The sequence below is a fragment of the Strix uralensis genome, chromosome 1 (assembly GCF_047716275.1).
Source record: "Strix uralensis isolate ZFMK-TIS-50842 chromosome 1, bStrUra1, whole genome shotgun sequence".
NCBI classification, from domain to species: domain Eukaryota; kingdom Metazoa; phylum Chordata; class Aves; order Strigiformes; family Strigidae; genus Strix; species Strix uralensis.
In genome coordinates, this window is record NC_133972.1 from 158,575,355 (window position 1) to 158,595,325 (window position 19,971).

At 38.0% G+C, this 19,971-nt stretch overlaps 1 protein-coding gene across 3 annotated transcripts in view; it reads right to left on the reverse strand.

Annotated features, from left to right (window-relative positions):
- Positions 1 to 19,971, reverse strand: part of TRPS1 (transcriptional repressor GATA binding 1) — a 218,330-nt gene that overhangs the window by 12,417 nt on the left and 185,942 nt on the right. The window lies entirely within an intron of this gene.

Below are 19,971 nucleotides of genomic sequence, written 5' to 3' on the forward strand. Positions count from 1 at the left end.
AGCAGGAAATGGAATTCTTTTGCTGAAAAGAAAATCTGAAATTCAACTCTGTTCCCTTTTTGCAAAGGAAAAAAAATCAGTAAGAAACTTTCAGCATCTAAGATAAGAATGGGAAAAACAGGCTGGGTTAAAACTAATTTTCTTACAAATTAAAAATTACTAATACTATAAGTAAAAATTTCAGGGTTTCATAAAATTTAAGTAATTTATTTAACTTTAGTCCATACTGTAGGAGACTGGTGTTCATGCCAAAAAAATACAATGGTTATAATTGTACTCTGATACATTTCAAATGGAAAGCTTTCTGCAGACATAATTTTGGCTTCAAGACTGGAACACTTTCTTGGCATTGAAAGGGCATTTGATTCATCGGGTGTTTCACAATGTATCACTAAAAAGACCTGGTGAGCAGCCAGTTCCCTATAGGGTAATTTTTCCATCCAGATGCAAGTGCTATCAGAGGCCCTCGTCAGCTAAACTAATTATGATCTTGCATTTGCTGATGCCTGCTCACTCTAACGTTCGACATCCTCCATTAATCATCAATACAAGGAAAATGAATGAAACGTAAAGAAACGAGGGCTGGTAAGCTGCACAGCCATAAAAATCTGAAATGAGTGCAATAATTTAACAAGATTGGGGAAATGTTTTTAGTGAGCACAAAGTCAGGCTAACAATTGCCCTTTTAAACCAAGAACACAATTTCATTACTACAGCAGGTTATGGAACTTTAAAGTGATACACTAAAATCAAGATTGTCGTCAAGATAATCTCTCTCTCACCCCCTTACATCATCCCCTACTTTGTCTCTTAAATCAGAAGCAGTAATATACTATGTTTTTCTCAATTTGGCTAAGGGGAGAACTAAATGGTCGTTGATGTCCTTCAGCAAACATCTAACTAGTTGTAGATATGAGATGCAGCTCACTCTAGGAAGGCATGCTTGTCTACAAGTAAATTGAAGCTCCCAATTCTTTTTGTGGTTGCATATCCTTGCCCAACTTCACCTGGCTGCTGAAATATTTTCCTTAAGAGTACAATAAAAGCTTCACTATACTAACCCTGATTTGGTCCACTTGAAGAGCGAGAAGTTTCCAAGCGGAAATGACTGTATATGGCCAGGATTCAGATACAACTGCAGAACTGTTTCTTTCCATTCCTACTTGTTGTCTGCTGGCCTATGGCTTCTTGGTGTGGTGTATTAACCAAGTAGAGTCTTAATCTGAGTCAGTCCCTCCACCCTTTCATTTCTGTTCGTGTTCCTTGAGTTTGGGAAATACCCTCTACAAAGTCATGGAAGACTTTTAGAATATACAGAGAGCAGTCTCGTTTATACACTGCATTGTACACACCTGAATGGTGACAGAAGCATTCATTGAATGCTATGGAGCTAGTATATCTTTAAACCATTGACAGAAGTAACTCATTTTTTCTCTTTTTTTTAAAAGAAAGATCTGATTCAAACTGGACATTAGTTAGAATGAAATCACACAACGACTACAGCTGACAACAATCCACAAAATACCTAGTAGTAGCTATATGTATAAAAAACTTATACCTGTGCTTATTTAGTATTTACAAACTATTTATCTGTTTAAAATTTCAAAGTAGCCCAGCTGAACTTCCTTCCCTAAATTTAATGCAAAGTGTGTAAAATCATCTTACATGCTGTTCTAAGTGTTGCATCTTTCTTTACCTTCTCTCATTTTGGTATTATTTAAGGACCTTACCAGATAATCAACAATGACTATTTCAATACCTAAGTGTTCCATAATAGATTACATATACTAATAAATTAAGAATTAAACCACTTCTGGAAAAACTTAAATGCTGTTACTTTGTTGAGCTTTTTGGTTATGAAACAGCTTTTTATAGCTGGGACACACACCTTTAGAATGGATTTCCTGGGGTGAAACAGGACTGTGGCAGAATTGGACTAAATATTCTTGACTCCCAGATCCCACTAACCATGCAGGTATTTTGACCTGCTTGTCAAAATACACCTGAGAAATTTTGATGATGTCTTCAAGAAAAAATGCAGGCTGTTTTTAAAAGACTACAATGCCTGTAGACCTCTTCTCTTAAAGCAATACAGTTTCTTAAAAAAAAACCCCAAAACCCAGGCCTTTACTTCCCATATACAAGTTCTATAAAAGTTATTGGCCAACACAAATTATGTTGGTTTTTTTTTTTTTTTTGGTCCTAAATGTTAATTAGTAATGATACTTCTACTGTTCGTGATGATACTTCTGCATGAGTCTGTTTGGCTTTGCATACTCAGCATTTATACTAGTCAATAATAATGGTCAGTATTGCTGGTTTTCCAGGTAGTCTTGCAAAGGAACAGGCACTTGAGCTCCAATCCAGCAATGTCTGCACAACAGCTATGGCCCACAGCCTCCATAAAGCCCAGCCATGTGCTCAAGTGCTCTGCTAAGCACTTTCAAGAAATATGTTATGGAACCTTTTGCTCTTTTTCAAATGTGAACACATACTTATCATAGTTAATCTCTTAAGATCAGCCCAGAAAAGGTAAATCAACATAACTAGTCATGGGAGGGTTTGAGCCACAGATAAAAAGGTTTCAGTCTGCGATCAATGCCTCTAGCACTAGCTGGAGTTATCCATGAAAATTTCCTGTACATCCTTGGAATAATAACCAAAAGAGTCTAAATAACTAAAATATGTATCTGCTAAGTAAAGCTTTAATCATCTGGAGCCTTATAACCACTACATTACAATCACAAATCCTGAAGGGGCCAGTACAGCAAAGAGCCTGTCTCTATTTCCATTCCAGTTCCTAGGTCTGGGCGTTTAATATCACGGTTGTCTCAAACCACATTGGGCTGAAACTTGGCTCATGTTTTTGTCAGCCCAGATGTAACCTTTTTTTTTATTTTCTTTTTTGGTACTGAAAACTTTATTTAAATCAGTTCAGCTGTTTATAATTTGGAGATTGGCCAAACCTTGGGGGGGAGGGGGACAGAAGGGATTTCAAGTTTTTCAGATAACTTTATAACAAATCTACAGTCATAGTGGCTTTGCTCTGGGGAAAAAAGTATGCAAGCATATCAGTATTTTAGTAGTAGCAAAGCAACAAGTGGATTATTATTTTTATGTAGCTAAGCTATGAAAGTTTGTAATTATTCACTGAACATTTCTCGCAGATCTCTCTACTGTTTTCCCTCAGTAAGAACCATGCTGAAAGCATGTAATTGCATAACAACCCTTGATATGCAGAGTATTTACTCACATTTTTTATGGTTTCATATCTTGACCGTTTCAAATTGAACAAGTCTGAAACTTGGTATACCCATTGTCAAGCCCGAATGCCTAATTTTTTTTTAACTCCTTAAATGATTTTCACTAGTTACCAATACTTCACTGAAACAAGGAAATTATTAGTAGTGCTTTCTGCTAAGCAATAAACCAGCAAAGAATACCATAACAAGTAATTCACTCAGGCATCTTGATATGATCAGGCAGTTCTGTTTCATAAAAACTGCTTTAGATTTTAAAAAGATGACCCTACAGTTCACATGATTTCAAACTTTGTAGCCATGTAGAAGCATCATTACACTCCACAGTTATACAAAAAATAATTAAAAATCCACTGAACTTTCAGTTATTATTTCAATGGAACTTCATGTAGCAAAATATATATTGTAAAAGCACAGCCAAAAACACTGCTCAGGAACTGTGGCTTTTGAGCTAGCTAGACTAAGCAATGATGCCTGACACTCTGCTAGTGCCAAATACATCCTGTTTTCAAAATTTCTGCCAGAAGATGCTTTTAGAAACTCAAATAGGCTCCACAAGCGTCAGCCAAGCATTTTTCTTACATCACCGGCTTGGTTTTGGACACAACAAAACTTGTCTTTTTGCTGATTACTTTCACTTCCCCATCACAAAACAACGATATGATGAAGCCTGAGTGGATTTTTTCACCATCTCTGGCTTTCCTACTGTGTCAGAAACGGAGCACGTTGTAATCATGGCTCCAGAACACGAGGTGCAGAGAAATCATAGATGTTACCCAAGAATAAGCATATGCCTGACCTATTTCCAATAAGAAAGTCAGGGACTACAACCATACATGCCTCACTGAAAAGGCAAAACGCTGGCTCTGGATGCTCTCTGGCAACATGGGAGGTCCAAGGAAACCTGCAGGCGCTTGGTTCAGCATAAGCCAGGTGACGCGCTGTGGAGAGGATCAATTGTAAGCAGCTGGTCTCATACCTGTAATCATCAGGCTGCTACTACACAGTTCAGAAAAACAGTATAATGCACTCATGGTTACATATGTATATGTTGCATTTGCACTGCCATGAGTATTTAGGAGTTTCTTGTTTCACACCTGCTAGGTCTTTCCAGGTATTGTCCTCCTTATAGGAGGAGGTGTTCAGTTCTCTTGAGTTTGGTGAGGCTCAGATTAATTGAAGTTTAAAACCTGGGCAGCAAGGCAGCATCTGGATGTTGGAGTAAGTGCTACTTTCTTCCGCTTAGGATGGGAAAAGAATCTTTCAGCCCTCATTTCTTTTGGCTGCAGAGGCACTCAGACCTTTCTGAATGTGTTTAATCAAAACTGCTTTCTTTCTCAACTATGAAACAGCCACAACTATGTCTCTGTAAAGTTTCACATTTTAAAATTTGAGTTGCTTTTGCTGTAACTATGTCTAAATTAAAAAGAAAGTCATTGGGTTTTCTTCCCTTTATAACTTGGACAGCTTTCAGGAATAGACCAAGCACAGCAAATTTTCAGCCCCAAAAGCGTAAGTTGTCAGAAAGAGCGAAACACATAAAGCAGAGTGTTAAAGTAGAAGTTGTTTCAACCTTAACTATGAGTTAACAGATGCCTCTTGAAGTCAATTTAATGTGCCAAATCCAAACTCTTCATCTAAGACATTTTCAAGAACAATTACGTTAAAGAGCTGTATTTGAAAGATGCATAAGAAAGAGGTTAAAAAAGGCAAGGTACGAAGAAAGTAAAAATGCCAAGAGGAAAGTTAAAATTACACACCTAATTCATATAAAAAGTTTAGTGGAATTTTTAATGGTCTATTGTGACAGCATCTTTTTATGATATATGCTGTATTACAAACTTTTAATGACAGGAATCAGGGGGGTTTTAGAGAGGGAAAAAAACCCAGACAGTAAATTAAACATTACTGCTAGCACAGCCTTTCAAAATCCTACCCCCAATCCCTCAGGGAGAATAAATATTTTAATGTGCATGTAAACGGCACTTATTTTTTATCAGCAGCAAAAATGCAGATGAGTAGATTTTGCCCCAGCGTTTGAAGCATTTCCCTGTATTCTGGTAAAGGTACCTTCAAGACAGCAGCATTCACTACTGACAAAAAAAAAAAAACAACCCCAAAACACAGGCAGCGAACTACAATCTCTTTGTGTCTTACTAAGTAAGAATTTACTAAGATATTAGTTTAGGATGTCATGGTTGCTACCAAAGTAAAACAAAGGCTGATCAAAATCTAATGATTAAATTATGTAAAGAAGTCTCTAAATCACTTGCTGTTGGATCTTGTCACTGCTGTCACCTCCTCACCTTTACTTCCTCCTTCAAGCTACAGCTGAACCAACCTTTGCCGCTATGCTGGAAGGGAACCGGCATCGGACACCCACCTTCAGCCAGAGCCTGAGCTCCACAGGCAGGAATTTAACACTGCTTTTATCATCCGTTAAGAGTCACATGCAACTATGGCATGACATAAATAATCACAATACACTTCACAATGACTTACTAATTTTCATTCTTTGAGTATTTATTGGTGAAAATTATGTAGTTCACAGTGTATCTGTTAACCCCAAAAGGGATAGAAAGTAATTTCACAGTTTCCCCCTCAGGGTCTGAAGTGGCATAAATATAAAACAATAAAACTTTTTCTGCAGGTTAGACTTCCTTGCCACAGTTAGTGGTGGTTGATTTTTAAACACTGTGTGTTAAAAATATATGTGATCTTCTGTTGGGCCAAATACGTATATACAGACTAAATAAATACACATACACACACTTATGGTATGAGGCATTTGTAATGAACACTGAGAAATATTTTCTGGTGGAACAGTAGTCTGGTTTTCAAAGAGTTAAATATTTACTTAATCATTCTAGACAAAGTATGATTTTTTTTTAGAAAACAGCTTTCTTCAACCATCTTTTACTGGATATAATGTATTTTTAAGGTCTTATGCTTCAACTCGCACAAGCTGATCATCCCTAAATCTCTTTCAGTGCCTTAAACAGCAGCTACCATACTATGGTATGATCCCACTTCCAGTGTATTTTGCTACTGACTACCAGCAGTACAATACAGACTTCCACGGAGGCAACCTGAAAATTGATTTTAAAAGTTTTATTAACACCAATAAAGGAAAAAAAAAAAAAAGAAAGAAACCTGGAAACCTGCATTTCCTGCACAATAATGATGTCATTTTACAGCAACTGAAACTTATTCAAGTGGAATAGAAATTCTGTCTCCAATAACTCACCAAGTCAATTATACAGGGAAGTACTGTAATGGGCTGTCCCCCGTCAAACAGCTCACGTACACGACTTCCTTCTCAATTACCAACTTGTCTGCATTGCCATCTGTAAAAACGAACACATACCTTGTGCTGCCAGTTTCTGCTCTTGCACTTCCATTAGTGGAACTGGCTGCAGCTGCTCAAGAAGAAAGACCTGATTGTCTTTGTTTTCCCCCAATGTAGCACCATTTTTCTCCCTTCCTCCTGTACATCGACTCAAGGTAATATGTTATCTCTGCTGAGGTGTGCTCACAAGCATTTAAACTACAGTCCGCCTAAATTTGTGTCCTGTTTTCTTTTTGCAGTTTATCACCTAACACAGTAAAAAGCTGGCAGCAACATCTCCCAGCATCTTCACCAGATTTATGATGTTAGTATTGCAACAGGTTTTATCAGTCCTTTTTAGGAACTTCTGTAAAAATTGCCAAGTTTCTGGCCAAACGTCTTCTCACTTTTCTAAATCTGCTTGATCCTCAGGCAATTTTAAAGCAGTACTTATATGAAGCAATCAAAATTAAGATTAATAAAAAGAGTCCCATTTAGGAATAATACTGTTCCCTACAAAAAATGGTTAGATAGATGCATTAGTGTGCATAAGCAGGACAGAGGGGGGCTGGTTTGGGAACTGTGGTCCTTGCCTCTATATCCTTCTTCACTAGCACTTTGCTGAAACAGATTCACGCAGCAGCTCTGATGCTGAACGGCTGCCTGAAAACTCAGAGCTTATACGCACATATTGCTGCTCCTTCCTGAACGCCGTGTGCTTCCAAACGCGCTCAGCCGTTGTTAGAGAACAAATGTAAGTCATTATGAGTCTCTTGAATTTTTTCAAATTCGAAATACAACATAAATGGTATAAAATGTACAAAACTAGACTATTCTTCTGATCAGTAACTGGATAAAAGTAGTACCCTCAGAACTAAGCACACCGAGACATCGAGAAAACTGGAAATGCCTCTGACTCTTTCATATCTTGGCACAAGGCAGAAATATCCAAGCCCTGCGGTCTCAAACAGGGAATCTAAGTAATAGTTAGACTATACTATAAATGGACTCACTTTCTGAGATAAAAAGCCAGTTATGAAGGTGCCTAAACATGGAATTAGGTGCTTAAGTTTAGGCATCAATACTGGAGGATTTACATTCACAAAGACACCTCATGTATCCCTTCTTTCATGAAGTAATCTCACTCATCAAGTGAACAGACAAAATGGAGCAAAGATACATCCATATTTCCTTAAACACCCCTAACTTTGACACAGTAGAAGAACCAGACTGCTTTTGCAGATCTCAGCTAAGAGCCAGTACTTAACTCTACATGTGATAGTAATCGAGGGTCCCAATCCTGCAAGTGCTGTGCTGTAAGCGTGAGCACAAAGCTCTGGAGTCTCAGCTTCTGGCATCTGTTCCCACTTCCACAGAAATCAGATGGGCAAAATTAAGTTTTGAGGAAAAAAAAAAAATCACAGACATTTAAAAAACATTCCCTGACCTTATTAAAGTCCACGTGATCTCTATTTATATAGAAAATGGCTCAGAAAGCCAGCAGCTGAGAGGAGGAACTCTCATTTGTAGGTTTTGGCTGAGGACTGCCAAAATCAGCGGGGGAAAGGCTCCTCAGGGGTAAAAATTTCAAAAGCCATTAAGTGTCTTAGAAGCCTCAGTCCCACTGACTTTTGATCATCTACATCCTCCCAAATTTGCACCCCAAATCTGGAAACTACACTTGAAGAATAATTTCTAATTCGAAGTTACAAAATGAGGATCTAAAGTTTTCATAGAAGTCTTCAGGACTCAGAGAGGAAATGTCAATTAGGTGTCTACTTCTTGGTGAAAACCAGTGAGGTAACATTTACCTGTTACTTGTACTTTAAAAAATTCCCCTTAGGACCATTAATTTTAATTAAAGAAAAAATATAACAAGAAAACGTTTTATATGGGCAGCTATAGCTTGTATACTTGTTCAGGAACTGAAGTCACTATAATCTGAGTCTCACGCAGTCCCCATGCGAAAGCTGTTACTAGGGTGGGATCCAAAGTGGACTAGTCCACCTATTATTTTCAGTACGCTTAAGACTTGCACTTTTACTGCAGATCTTGTTACGTGCTGTTGCTAGAATGGCTTCCATTCAGAAAAATCAACATTTGCCAACCCATACCACACAATTACCATAGTTATTTCCTATTGTGAGCTTAGGGAGAAACTGTGGTATCCCAGATACCACGGTGTGGTAAATATTGAAAAGTAGCGGCCTTTTTATAATGGACATTTTCATCTAATCCAATCCATTCCAAACACTTCCAGCTAACAAGACAATAAGGCAGAGTCTGTGTCTAAGCGGCTGGTTCTAACATAATCATCTTACTCTGTCCTGTGATTCCACTTTCAGCAAAACCATTTGATAGCTTCTTTTTTGATAGCTTTAGAAAGTAAGAATGGACTAGAGCTGTGGTCAACTCTAACATCCATCTAGGCAGGTATCTCCTGAAAAAGAAACGGGACGGAGGGGGAAGAAAGAAAGAAAAAAAACCCCATATTGATATTTTTTAAAAGCTAACCCATTTAAAGTACCAAAAGCCTCCTGGGCTGCATTAGGCAGTGTTGCCAGCAGGTTGAGGGAGGTGATCCTTCCCTCTGCTCAGCCATGGTGAGGCCACACCTGGAGTGCTGTGTCCAGCGCTGGGCTCCCCAGTACAAGAAAAAAGTATGTACTGGAAAGAGTCCAGTAGGGCCACAAAGATGATTAAGGGACTCAGGCATCTGACATACAAGGAGAGGCTGAGAGAGCAGGGACTGTGCAGCCTGGAGAAGGCTCAGGGAGATCACATCAATATGTACCTGGTGGGGAAAGGAAAGAGGACGGAGCCAGGCTTTTCTCAGTGGTGCCCAGTGAGAGGACGAAGCAAAGGCACAAGCTGAAATACAGGAAATTCCATGTGAACATAAAGGAGAAGCTTTTGTACTGCGAGGGTGGTTGAACCCAGGAACAGGTTGCCCTGAGGGCTGTGGAGTTTCTGCCCTTGGAGTTATTCAAAACCTGACAGCCCTGAGCACTGATCTTGCTTTGAGCAGCAGGGTTGGACTAGATGATCTCCAGAGCTGCCTTCCAACCTCAACAATTCTGTGAAGCTTTCTTCAGTGAGAGGCTGTAGATCACTTGTCACTTTTTTTTTCTATTAATTTCTATCAATTTTAGCCTTAATTCCTATTCATTTGCCTCGAAAAATAAGTATTTTAAATTTCATGGGTATAAAAGTATTAATTAAAATAGACCAACATCCAGACTAAATGTTACAGATTGCAGCCTGTAAAACTGTACAGCTATTAAAAATGGAGAAACCTACTTTAAAATTCCACTGTAAATAATTACAGAATGTTTACAAGAAACTGAGTGAAGTATCTAATGCAGGTTTTACAAAAATTATTCTCTGCTCTTTCCTATCAAGATCTTAATGCCTACTTGTAAATGAGACTCAATACAGGGTGTTGTATAGCTTTCCTTAAGAATACCATTAAGATGAGGAGACAAGAACAACTGTTCTACATTTTGGAGTCTCCTTAAATAGTGTTTATGTACTGCAAGCATCCCTTCCATAAACAAGCCAGGTCTTTGGAACAAGTGAACACAATCTCTGAAGAATCTTTACCAGCTTCTATTTCTGGTACATGATGCACTGAGAATTTTAGGCCAACATGGGCATATGGTCTCCTAGTTTGATAGAAAACATTTAATGGAATTTGAGACAGAGGCACAGCATAATGACTGAAGACCTTAAAATCTGTGATATAACACAAGGTTAAAAAAAAAAAAAAAAAAGAGAGAAAAACAAGTGTTTCCTGATATAAAACTAGAGGCAGTTGGAGCATGTAAAAGCACAAGAAAAAGGAAAGTCATGGTAACTGGTGTACACAAAGGAATATCCTGAATCCCTTATTAATCAAGCTTAACTTCATTAACTAAACTGCCTTGATGTCTTTTTATTTTTTTGGGAGAATCACCCAGTAGGAAAGCCAATTTAAAAGAAAAAAACAAATAATAAACAGTATTTATCTTAATAACATTCATGCAGGATTTGTGGCTTTTCTACCTTTGCAGTCGTAGAACTGGTATGCCCTCTGTACTTTTTATACTCATTCACATCTGCACAGAGAGAATACTGTAACTGCACAGCAGTGCTTCCAGCATCCCCAGACTAATTTTACTCATACCTTTAAGAAAGTGGTTCTTAAATTGCTTAAGACACCAGCTTCAACATCTGCATTGTCAGAATCACTCCTACAGACTGCATTTCGCCGAAGGAATTGTTTCTAATGCAAGTGGCAGGGTGAGCTTACTGCTGGGGGCAGTCATTCTCTTAAATGGCATGAGCCTGACAAGAGCAGTATGAGAGAAACACATAACTTAGCAGGGTTTTCCATCATGAGTTCTGCACAACGAGGAAGAAATGTACCCACCCTGTCACATACTCAGGCTTTTAGTTCAGAGCGCTGCAAAGGACTGGAAAATGGCACTCAAGAAATCAAGCACCAGGCTGAAAGGAGAGGCACAGTGAAAACCATCCCGCAAGCCCACAGTTAACTTATTTTTCACATCCTTTGGAGGCTTCTTAAATGAAGCTGACTGCGCAGGAATGCCTTGTAAAACAAGCCCTCCACTTCCTTTCTAAAGTGGCGTCAGCGAAACAGCTCCACAGCCGCCTCGCTTGCAGGCAGCTGTGGCTGCATCCATGTTGTAACTGAAGAGGCAAAGACCACTGGGTTGCCTGAACGTGTTCATGTGTTTGTGCAGAGCTAAGACATGGACTCCAAGAGGAACTGTTTGATCCCGTTCTATTGACCAATTTATCAGACTTTGCTATTTAGGCAAAAAAAGTCAGGAAACAGTTGCCCTTCTACCTTCTACCTGTTGGTATCACAATGCATCCGATCTTGAAATCAGCCTCCAGAAGGCCCATGTACACAACTTTGAAATAAAAGGAAGCCTTTACATTTAGACATGCTGTACAAAATCATAGCTGCTACTTGCGAACAGGCTACATTCAATGCCATTTCTGTCTTACTGATGGAACAAAAACTCTGACACTCTTAAGAATTCGCTTTTCAATTGAATTCAGTTTTTCCGTAACAGTGAATGTCAAATTGTTTTCACTCCCTTTCTTTATCACCTACTGGAATCTTTAGGAGTGAGAAGGAAAAAGACATACACCAGAAAGGAGCACATTTATAATGACATGCCTTTTCTCTAGGAGAAAAAAAATAACCTTCCATTTCATCAGCATCTTTGCCAAAAAGCCCTCTTTCAGGAACTGAAAAGAGAAGGGCCTTTATTTCCTACATATATTTTATAGGAAACATTTTTTGGTTCTGTGTCATGGACTAGGATTTCACACCTTAGTGGCTAGTCATATGGAAATGGACATGGCTGTGGAAACTTCATGGCTGTGAAATCCTGATAGTAAAATCAGCAGGAAGATGAGGAAGGTGTGGGGAACACTGAATGATTCATGCAGTAACAACCTCTGGACCCTTTGAGGAGATTTTGGGATGGCTGCCAATGCTACCTGTCTATGACCAGCATCCTGGATCCTCTGAATCAGTCTTTAAATCTGGGCATGATACAGAAGGAGTATTGCTCTTTCAAAAAATGCCCACAAATGTAAGTGGATGTGACATGTATGGATTTTTATAAGGAAAAATCTTTCCAAAATCAGGTTGCATTTACCAATGAGTTACACCTCCCAGAAATAATTCTTAAAATACAAATACCAGGCCCTGTTTCTTTTATTAATAGCAGTCTGAGTTAACCAGGGAAGAACTTCCAGAAGTTACTGTAGAGCAGTGCAAAGCTAAGCAACTTAGCTACAACATTCAACAAATCAGTGTTTTGCAACTAACTCTTCCGTTGTCAAATCAAGGAACAAATCCTCTCCTATTTCATATGCAGTGTAACTCCACCTATTGCACAAAGCACAAGGAGAGCAGAAGAACATAGAAAACCTACAGAGCTAGCACTCATTTGATGCCAATTTGATTTAGACATAGAAGGAGTTAAAAAAAAAAAGAAGGAGATAAAAAACTGACTGCACTGAGCTTGGCTTTCGCTATGGTAAGGGTAATTCTTGGCTGATTTTACTATGGCCTTGCCATCTACATTTGGAGCCCTGGCATATGTGTGGCACTACCAGGGCAGACAGGGTAGACTTATCTTCAAGATGGCGTATATAATTTTACATTTCGGGAATGACAGCCCTAGCATCATAGCACATACTGCATGCACAGCCGGGGCTGTGATTTCTACTACGTTTCAGTGATTAATGGCCTCGTAATGGAATACAAGTTTCCTACAGATTGTTGCAATCTCCCTACAAATTTGGCCTTGTCTGCTATTCAGCGGCAGGTTGTAGGAGCAGTTAAAGACCAGCATCGCTGAAAGCACTGGTGCAGTCCCGGGCACAGAGGCGAAGGTGCACGAAGCGGCTGGGCAGCACTGAGCGCAGCCAGGTTGGACTGTAACAGTCAGCTGCAGTCACTAGAGGGTACTGCGAGGGCACCTAAAGGGTGCTGCTCCCATGGCAGAGGGCAAAGGAAAACGTTGGGAAGCCCTTCCATAGGCAACATCACTCTACAATTGGAATAAGCTATTTTAAAGACAGATCTGCCTTAAAAATGCCTGATCTCACACCTGAATTTGAAGCGTTCCTGCGGGAAGTATTTGCACACACACATATGCCACCAATAAGCCAAGCAATTCATGCCTTTATGGTTCATTTTTAAATCCAGCATAGTCTGTGGATCATGAGTCACACAGTCCCTTCGTACGCAAAAGGCCAAACAGCTACAAAGAGCAGAGCAAGAATGAAATTCCAATGGTTTTAACAACGGTTACTCACGGAAGGCAAGATGGGGATCCCCTTGTTTATGCACAGCATCACGTAAGATTACAGGGCTATTTAAGAAGTAAAGTAGTACAGAAGAAGGGAAAGAATCTCAGCATCTGACTTTAGAAGACATCATTATGTTCATTAGTGAAGCAACAGAAAAAATCAGCAATCATCTAGTGAAAGAATTTTAGCCACTACTTCTGAATTTATCCATTAAACACTGCTATCCCATACAGCATAAATAACTGCCAGGAAATCTACTGCACATACTTCAATATTCTGGTATTTTTAAAACACACAACCCTTTTCATGCACGAATATCCCTTAATGTGTCTGCTGGAGTTTCTGTGCTTTGCACAGACTAGCAAGAAGGGATGTTGGATGATGCTTGCGTTATGCTCTTAAATTCTACCAGATTTCAGTAATAATTCTGATCAACCAGTGCATTCCAGACTTTATTGCCCATCTTTCTTTTTCCATTTCTTCTATCAACCAACCAGTTAATAAGAAAATAGGAAGAAAACGTGTGTGCAATGGATAGCACAGCATTCCAATGAGACACAGAACTAGACAAATAATAGAAAAGTTGGGAATATCAAGCAAAAATGTTAACATTAACTAGGTTTACTTTTCACTCTATTTAAATACAAAAATTTAAAGTAAGAAGTTTCTATATTTTAGTCTCAGCCAATTTTGGGCCACACTGAATGTTAAATAAACTATTATTTAATCAAATACAGGCATATTAGTCTCACTCCTGCTGACAACTTCAATTAGAATATTTTTGCTTCATACAAAAAAAAAAAAGAAAAAAGAAAAAGCTCATGATCTTTAAACTATTATGGCTTCTGCACAACATCTGGTTACAATTTTTTATATATTCAACCATCAAACTTCTATCTCCACAAAACAGTTTACTCAAGATTTGTTTTAATTATTCTGCATTGCAAACCTCATATGGCTTTGAAAAGGGGGTGATAGGATCGCTCACGACGCAGACAGATGCAAACTGAAAACGACTATACATTGAAAGATGCTTTTGAAACAATTTTTTAAAATGAAAAAATCCTTCCTGTCATTGCCAGAAAACAAGTGCTACTTTAACTGTTTCATTACACAATACCTCTTGGCTTGTTCATTAGCAATTTTAATGGTTTTTTGGTTGGATTAAGGCAATCTTTATTAGCAGTTTCACTGGAGCCATACAAGTTGCAAATACATCTTTTCTCTTTTTCTCGCCAATGCCACAGTGGGAATACTATTTCTAAAAGTGCTAGTTTGAAACAGAAAACATAGAAAAGAAAGCATCTGAATGTGATAAAATAGAAATAAAAATGAATTTTATAGCAGCACAGAAAATCCTTGCTCATACAAAAAAAAAAAAAGTACTGAATTTTAAGCATAGGAGAGATCTAATTTATTTTAATAAACCTATTCACCTGTGTAAAATTAAGCACATCCATAAATTGTTGCAAGATTGGACCTAAGACAAAAATTAAGAAAATGCCTGGGGTTCTGGTTTTATTAAATGTTAGAGCCTCAGTCAGTCAAAGGGACATAACTGTATTTTTCTTAAATGAGTCTTGGGGTGCTACACCAAATCAATGAGTCATCACTACAGGTAGAAACTGTCTTGACGTGGTAGAATCATTGTAAACTTTGGGGGATATGAAACTTCTTATTCATTTATTTGCATTACATATATGGATTAATGGGAAAGCAATATGGAAAGTTATTATTTATTTTATGAGGTAACTGCTTTGAAATCCAGTAAATGAAACTTTTTTTCCTGTTTTTCAGTCGGTCAGCATCCATCATTCCAAAATAGGATATTCAAGGAAACTTCAGGTTTTCTCTGAGAGGTTTCTTCTGATGCAAAGCGTGGATTAGCTTAGACATGGAATGTCATCTTTTAAGATTTTTTTTTTTTTTCTTTAAAGATGCTCCAAAGAAGCTAGCAGAAGACATAGCTGCAAAAACACAACGTATAACCATGGTCGACTTATAAAAGAGTTGAGTTTCCAATTCCCAGACAGAAACTCTCTTCAGTTTGGCACTGGAGCAGTATGTGCAGCTTTTTAATCAGGAAACTTCATTTGCATACTAAAGAGGGCCTGAAGAGATGATTTTATTTTGGTTTTGTGAGACATTCCAGTATTAAACCCACGATACAGTCATATCTCTAAATTGGTGACCACCAGCCACCAATGGGTCAACACACACATGAAAGTAAACACCCCAGCACTTTTCAATCCATGGCCAACCATACAAAAATGAGTCCAACCCCTGGAGCCTACTTCACTACTCAGGAGGACTGTGTCACTAAACTCTGGGTACTGCCTCCACTGGGACTGCAAGAACTGCTTAAACAGTATCCCTCCATTACAGTAATATCTGACACTGCTTGCAACCAGAAACAGGAAAATACAGGAGAATGCAGAACTCTAACAACATGCCAACTGCTGATAAAAAGTAGCTGGTTTTCATAACGCCCTGGCTGGCACAGAGGACAATGATGGAGAAGAAGCTTTATTTTATCTGAACCAGCCTTTCATCCTCAGGTTCAAAATCTCGTGGTTACACGAAAGATGTGAGTGCTCCCCCTGGGTTACAGTTACCACCTCACTGTACCAGTAAAAAGGACTTGCTGGGCTTATGCTGATTAAAGGGAGGATGCATGAATTGTCACTGTCCTCACCGACACAGCCTGCGAATAAAGGGCTTCCAGTATTCATGGCCATCTTTTATTTCAGCTATGAAGTACACAAACATGACTCAGAACCAAAAGGAAACCGTCAGTGAAGCCTTCTTTTGCATGTGCACCCCCTGCACACAATCCCCATCAAAAATCCAGGGTACATTTTTAGTGTGGTGGGAATTCAGACACGTGATTTTGATTAATGTTAATGCAAGCTGTGTGGCCAAATCCCTGGACACTACTTTGAGAGTTTATTCTAAAATTGAAATATAATTAAGGTTGCAACACAAACCAAATAAGGCAAGGAAATGACAATTCATTAGTAACCTATTCGTTACAAGTACCGTAGGTAACCTGCTGCAACAGTGTGGTAATATAATAAAATGTTTTACGTGTTTATATACCACCACTGTCAGCTGGATAGGAAAATATGGTAAGGACATCCAGACACACTAAAAAAAAAAAAAAAAACACGTTAGCTTCTGCAACTAGATAAATTACTTCTTTAAAGTATTTAGCTGTGGTATTGGATCAGAAGATTTTGAGCCCACCTCTCCACACTTGAAGACCAGCACATTTGTTCTCTTTTTATACTTATACTAACAAGCAGTTGTGCATAATGCAGCAGACTGTAAACAGAGAAGAGGAGCTGAAGGGAGTAGGAATGCATACGAGGAGTTTCTGTTTATTCAAATTGATAGGTAACAGATAAATGATCTAAAGATTGTTTTCAGTTTTCCCTCTTGCACAAAGCTATATTCCAGATCTTTATAACTGTGAATACCGAACACGAACTCTACAGTGAGAAAGGGTATCATGCATGGGAAGAGGTCCTGTGTCCCTAGCACTGCTTTTGCTGATGACTGAAAGTGGTATTTCTGTGGTCATTCCCTTATTCTTGTTCTGCAGAAAAATGCCAAGCCAGTTTTGTTTTGTTTTGTTTTTTTAAAATTAGTATTATTCCTGTGCACTGTGAGCTAAGGTTTTCCACCTTCTCCATGACATAAAAGCTGATGGTAAGAGTTCTCTAAACTCTCTCTTGGAGGCAAAAGTAGCCTTTTTACTAAAGATCAGTAGAAGCTACCTAAGAAGCTAATGGCTGTGGATTACAATCTACAATAAATCACTTTCACTGTCTTTGTAGTGTAGAAAGACGAGAGTATTTTTGTGTGTGTACATGTGTGCGTGAAGAACGGAGGGGAAAGAGAGGAAGGGGGTACAAGTCTGCTATGCTTCACAAAGTAAGATCTTACAGTAGCAAGTGGGCCATAGGTCTATCTGAGATCAAGCAACTTTCTGTATCATCACTAAAAGCAAATAAGATTAAAGACACAAAATACAATTCAATCCTTCATGTAAGATTTAGACCTCAGATATTTTGTGCTGGCATTCTGGGTGTATGTAATATTCTTAACATATGTACTACAAAATAAAATCTGAGAAAAAGAACTGGTGCTTAATGGAAAAATATCTGGGCAATAAGAGTTGATCTTTATTACACATCTATTCACTATAGTCCTTGCCATACTTCTAGCAAGTTCAGAAGAGAGGACTACCCACTACTATGATAAATTCAACGTGTATTCTGTACCCTGACTTCATAAGCACATTTGGTAGACTCATATAAAATGTACAAGTAAAATGATCTAAATTACGAAGTAGATTTTTTCTTTTAAAAACTCATTGAGTATGTCTTGTGTAGCTAGGTTTTTCTTTAACATTACATTCTCTTTAAAAGTGGATTAGATCTATATTGTCTTTTGACATAGTGCAAGAAGCAGGAGTGTGCAGAGAGCTCAGAGGATGTCATTTTTTTCCCTCTAACATAAAAAGATGTGGGAAGCTACTACGGCTCTTCAAAACAGCCTAGTAATTGAGCCTGGTTATGGTCTCATTAATGTGCAAGTTTCATTTATCACCTTCTTTCTTTGTGGATTATGTGCATTGATTCATCAAGACTTGTGACACCTGGCTTTCATTTGCTCTGTTCAGTGCTTCTTTTTTACTCAGTTTGTACTAGACTGGTGTAAGAAACAGTCTAAAAGTAAATCGCACTAGCCTCCTGAAAACAGAAATGAGAAAAATTCAGCTTTTTTTAAAATTTACAATTAAATGCCTTTTCACTCTTCTCATGCCCTTTGCATACTTTTCTTTCAAGTACGTTTAAGAACATGCTTGCTGCAGCTACTCGTAACATAAAAGGAGCAAACAAAACAATGTACACTTAACAGGGGCGATGTAGATGTCTAGTAAGTTCATTATTACAAAAAGTAATTTATTTTAATTCATGTAAATGTGACAAGAGTAACACAGACTAGGTTTTTTCTTGCTGAACTACAATATCCATGTTAAGTTCAATAATGAGATGTTCTTATATACACTTCCCTCTGCCTTCCTTCTTTACTTCACTTTTCTCAAATATGTATCACTTCAAATATTTCCATTCCGCGTGTCACTGGCAAATGCCAAAAATAGAGAAAGAAAGATCTGATAAAGATAAAGCATGACAAAAGTTTCACGGATAATTGCCTTCACATATCCAGTTCAGCTCTCATCTCTCCTAATTAGCCTCATTACCATACCTTAAGACAGACCAGCAGTCACTCAAACTCCCTGTTTTTTCTGTCAAAACTACTGCTGACAGGCAAATGGACAACACATGCAGTGAGTGAGTCTATTCTAGACTATTCTTTTACAAGACTAGCCTCCAGCAGAAAACACAAAACAATAGGTCTTCTATAAATGTATAATGAAAGTATACATACAGTGTGTGAATACTCAATAAATTATTGTTCTATTCATTGCTCCACCATCACTTAAAATTAGGACAATTAAAAAAAAAAATATATCATTCTTATACACTATCATTCTCCAGAATATCAGAGAGATCAAAACCAATGCAGTATTTCACTATGACTGATACAGACTTTTAGAACAGCCTCGCCACAGTCACTGGGGAAAAAAAAAAAAAAAAAAAAAAAAAAATCACTTGAGTACTGTAAAGTTTGAATACATCGGTGCAGTACTGCTTTCAGCATACCCATGCTATCTCAGGAAGCTTTTTGTTTTTACAAACCATGTTCAAATGAAAAAGCTTCATCCCATTGCTCATATTCATTTAAAATTAGCTCATAAAAGGTATCCACAGAATAGTTCACAGGGGCACTAGAAGTATTTTAATATTAAACTTCACTGGCTATCAAAACATTAAACTGCGTAATGGGAAGCCATTGAAACCCCTCACAATGTCCATTTCTTTTCCACTGTTTTAGTCACACATTACATTATGTATAAAGATCAGATACATGGTACTTTGTTTTCATTTTCTCTATTTATAAATTTCATTCTGTCTAACAATTGGGATATGTTTTTCTATTATAACCTCCTGTTAAAAGGTACAATTTTTTAGTGATTTGTTGTATTTTCATGTTCACAGTACCACTAATAAAATTACTGTTTTATAATTTTCATAACAGAAAGTTAACACTTGCAATGTCACTTATTTAAGAACTAGACATTACACAGTTGCTGGTGTCTTTTCTCCCCAGCTCCTTAGACACTCTTCTTGTGATTTTATTTTTCTTTTGTAGAGTGTAAGTTGTGATGCAATCTCTATAGCAAAAGAAATCAGTGAAATGGATTTTCTGCACTTTGCAGTTTGGGGAAACTAACAGTCCATTCAGCATGACTGAAAAATACCCTGAAGGCCAATATTTACTAAGCATGGCACACACACTGGAGCCTTGTTAAAAATCCACAACAAATCTCTCATTGCAAACAAATCCAGAGGCTTGAGAGCTGCTGCAACTGTTGGGGTAATGCTGATCCTGACAGTAGAAAGCTGCTTT